Source organism: Tachypleus tridentatus, chromosome 8 (genome assembly GCF_004210375.1).
Source record: "Tachypleus tridentatus isolate NWPU-2018 chromosome 8, ASM421037v1, whole genome shotgun sequence".
In the NCBI taxonomy this organism is placed as follows: domain Eukaryota; kingdom Metazoa; phylum Arthropoda; class Merostomata; order Xiphosura; family Limulidae; genus Tachypleus; species Tachypleus tridentatus.
This window is the reverse complement of record NC_134832.1, coordinates 45,502,482-45,507,157: the sequence shown is the minus strand read 5'-3', so window position 1 is coordinate 45,507,157 and position 4,676 is coordinate 45,502,482.

The window sequence follows — 4,676 nt, the reverse complement described above, 5'->3', positions numbered from 1 at the left end:
TTTGACGAATCTTTTTTTCTGATACTAACGACAAAAGTATTTACGTGTGGTAGAAATTATCAAAGATATCGTTTGTTTACTATTCTTTGATTCATGTCTATTTTAATATTTTGCAGATTTACAAAATTTGTTACAACCACTACAAACTAGGGGTTCAACTCTCAAGCCTTCATCATTTTTACAAACATTAAAATAATCAGAAGAATTATGTTTATTTAAATGTTCAAATACGTTGTCACATTGTGAACAGTAATAACTTTAACCGAGGAAAATTTTTCATTGATGTTACAACACTGAAAGACGAGTTTGTACCATAAGTATATTTTTCTTAACGTGAAGAACCTCTACATGCTGCACGATTGAAATTTTCTGAAAATCCTAAATCTATTTGAAAATTAAGTTGACTTTCAAATCTAGAAACATCTTCTTTGAGCGTCTTTTCTGAGCAATGTTAAGACGGGTACTATAGGAAAGGTTATTGTTATTGTTTATAGCAATCACTGATCATTTTTTAAGTCGATGAAAACCAATTTCTCAAATTTAAGTGGCAGTGAATCGATCTTTCTATATGAAAAATTATTCTGAGCTTACTGAAACTTATTCAACTACTGACATTATGTTGGGTACTGTATATAATAACTGTAGGTTAGCTGAGTGACAGAATAAAAATTTACTGTTTTTTAACACTATGTAACAGATTACGTCTGCCAACTTTTAAGTTTCAGAAACACAAAAAAACGAATTAACGTATGGTGAACATTAACTGTAAGTATAGTTTAATTTCATTATTATATACTTTGTCTTTAAATAAAGATATTGTCTTACAGTTTTTATTTATAGAACCTCACAGTCTACTTCAATACATTTATTATTCTGTAAAGTGGACATTAATCTTATGTAGAGTTTCATTATTAAATCTTCTATATATTTTCGTATACATATATTATAGTAACTGACATTTTGGAGTCTCCAATATATTAGGGTAGGACAAACATCGATTTCTGTAATTCATGTTAGCAAAAATCTTTAAAATAATGACTTGATTTATAATTTGATGTACTTTTTTGCATTTCAAATAACTGAATTTAAACGTAAGATACTGAAATAGATATCAAGAAATGAAAGTATTACTCAGATTATACGAATACAAAGTCAGCTTTACCTTCAAGTGTTTTATATATATCAGTGACCACGTGGCAATACTCTATATTATAACATTCAAGGTTTAGCTAGTATTAAAGGCCAAATGGTTTTTCTTAATTTAACGACTATCATATATATTTTCTAAACCAAGTTGGAAAGCGTTCAACATCACACTCGATAGGCTCCAATCGCCTTTCTCTTCTTATTTAAAGGCTGTTTGAAGTATATACGATAACAACATCGATATTTCCACAGTAGTTTGTGTAATGTATAATCACTGTTTCTATAAGTGTATGACTTTTGTAATTATTAAAAGTCTCCAAACTCTATACACGGAGAATCTAAAACTTTGTGTAATTTAATATTTTATGTAACAGTAAAGTTAAACAAAAAATCATTTATTATGTTTAATTGTAAGGTCATAAAATTATTTCATGATAATAACTGTCACATTCAAATAATATGTAAGTTTTACTAATGATAGTGGAAACAACAAGTACCCTCTAGGATAATGTCTTAAAGAAGTTATGAATAGGTGAATAAACCATCGTTACATGTAAAATCATCACTTAAATTGAGATTAATATAATTTTAACTTCTTGATATTTTCACTGTAAATGTTTACTGTAGGTTATGTTTTGTACCACGCAATGCTTTCTGTTAAAATTTTACAAAGAACAATTCATTCCAACTTCTATGGTGGATTTAACATTTGGGAAACATAACAGGAGTTCATCTAATAGATAGTGATGTTGATTTCAGAATTGTGACTGTTAGCAGGAGAAAAGGTATGCGTGTTCTAATTAAACTATGTTAATGACAACATCCGAAGATAATCCAGGTTACAACTTCCCAAACTCATACATGTAATACCTCAAGTCCTCATTCATCAATGTTCTGTAGTCTAATTATTTAGGTTTATGTACACCCATAAAACAAAGAAAGGAAGAAAAAATAATTTTGTTCATTTAACCACTAACCAACCAGTACTCGCTATTTGTGTTATTACGTGCCCATGCTTTTCTTATTGGGCAGAACTGTTGTACAGTGTTATTCTTACAAGTTCAGAAAACTGAATGTCGTATCTTAATCGCTACACACTATAAAAACGTAATACAGCTATAACACTAAATAAATAACAACGAACATACGTATAATTCATTTTGAATTCGTAGGTGGCTATGTGTGCAGCCTTCACGAGCTTTCTATATGGAGTACCTATGGGACGGATATCTGTCAACTGACAGGTCCATTACATTTATACGCTTCTAATGGTGAACTAACAAGTCACGTAATTAGTCTTATTCTTGATAGGTACAAAATTACAGAATGGAATATACAGGAATACCTCTCACAGTGCTGTTAATGCATTGGAAAAACTACTGCATTGATTGAATCAGCACTGAATGGGGGAATAGTTTCAATAGGAAAAATAATGATACGTGGATATCATAAGAAATTTCTTCATAGTAGAAATAATTAAGCCTCATTACTTAGAAAACACACAAATAGTTATGAGGTAAAATAAAAACGATATTAACTGATAACCTTTATTTTGAAAAATTAAAACAATGAATATTTTATTTTGAAAAAATGAAAAGTGTAAAAATTTACTGTTTAATGAAAATCTATCAAATCTTAGTTGCACCATTTTCTTTTTCTTCATTTCTTCGTAGTGTTCTCGGTCTGGATCATGATTCATAATTAAGTCTGCAGCAGTTTCTACTGGCCGAAATTTTTTCTCAAGTTCCTGTAAGAGAAATTATTCTTCCTGCTCATCACTAGTACTTTCGTTACACTCCTGATATGCCCAATCTTGGTCTAAGTTAAGGAGGGTATCATTGTCGAGAGCTTGAGAACGTGCATAAGTGCACTCTCGAACATTATCCACTTCCAAAGACTCAAATTCAATACTGTGTCCAATTTTGATGACGTCTTCCGAAAAATACCTAATTTCGGACTCAAAGCCACAGGCATGGCTTGCACAATCAGGCAAAACGTTCTCCCACGCCGCTCTCGTGTTACTCTTGTTAACTTGGAGCCACGCTTTGTTGATGCTTGCGATAGCATTTCTGATGTTGTAATTTTTCTAGAATTCAGTCAAATATAGTGCAGCTTCTCCAGTTGTAGCCTTTATTGCTTAAGAAAAGTTCGTTTCAAATAGTAAGCTTTAAGCGTCGCAATGACACCTTGTTCTTTCTTTCTTTTTTTTTGTGTGTGTGTTACTACAAATAGTAGTAGCATTCTCTCTATCGAGAAAAAGGAGAAAAATACAAATATATATATATATATATGAAAATACAAAAAAAAAAAAAATTAAATGAAGAAAAAAAAAAAGCACAAGATAAATAATAAAAGGAAGAAAAAAAAACAAAAAAAACTTCTTGTTCGTCCATGCATGGACTGAGCCCTGAAATGGGTCTGAGTATGATGTTATACTTTTACTCTGGCCCAAAGCTAAAAAAAAAAGAAAAAGGTCAAATGTACCTGAGCCTCCTGGGTATTTAACATCAATACCCAAATACCGACACAGTGAAACTTGAACTTGGAATGACACCTTGATCCACTGGTTGCAGTGGAGGTGTTGCATGGATGGAAGAAAGTGAATTTTGACATTTTCGTTAAAGTCACGAAGTCCCAATAGATGGCCTGGTGCATGACCTAATAGCAACAAAGCTTTAAAGTCAAAGTTGTTTGTTTGTTTTTGCACTAACGTTCTACTGTTGGACAAAAGTAACTTTTTAATCAGTCATCAAACAAAGTTTTCGTAATCCATACTTTTTATTTGATCGCCAAACAACTTGAAGAGTCTTCTTTGCACAGCCGCTCAGTGTTCAGGGGGTTTCCACACGATTCACAAGCATGGGTTTTAATTTAAAATCGCCAGATGCATTTCCGATTAACAAAAGTGTCAAACAGTCTTTTCACGTTTTGTAAACCGGTTGAGGTTTTTTATCATTTTCTGATAGAAAAGTTTATCAATTTTTCCCATGATAAACCAGTTTCAACAACATAAAAATTTGGTTATCTTTCTGCACCGAACTTTTAAAAAATTTGGTTATCAATAATTTCTATAAATTTAATATGACATTTTCAGCAGCATCTTCGTCTTCACTTAGACTTTACCTGCAATACGAACATTATGAACCACAGAGCGTTTTTCAAAACAAAACAACCAACCATGGCTTGCAGAAAATGTTTTATTAATTGCCCCTTCTTCATTGTTTTCTTCCGTTCGTTTTCTTTAAGGGCGTTGAAGACTCAAAGCTTTCGTTTGAATTTCCATTTGACCTGAAGATGACCTAGGAAGGTTGAAACGTTGTTCTCTGCTTTTCAATAAAAGTGTTATTACCCATACCTGCCGTTCCGATATACATTTTTATTTCAAGTGGGCTAATCGTCATCAATAAATGTTTGAAATGTATTTAGGATGTTTTAGAGATTACGTATATAATATTTGAGATTTTGAAGATGAAGAATTGTTCTCTTAATCCTAACATGAAATCCCTTTACATTCAGACTAGTAATTCAGG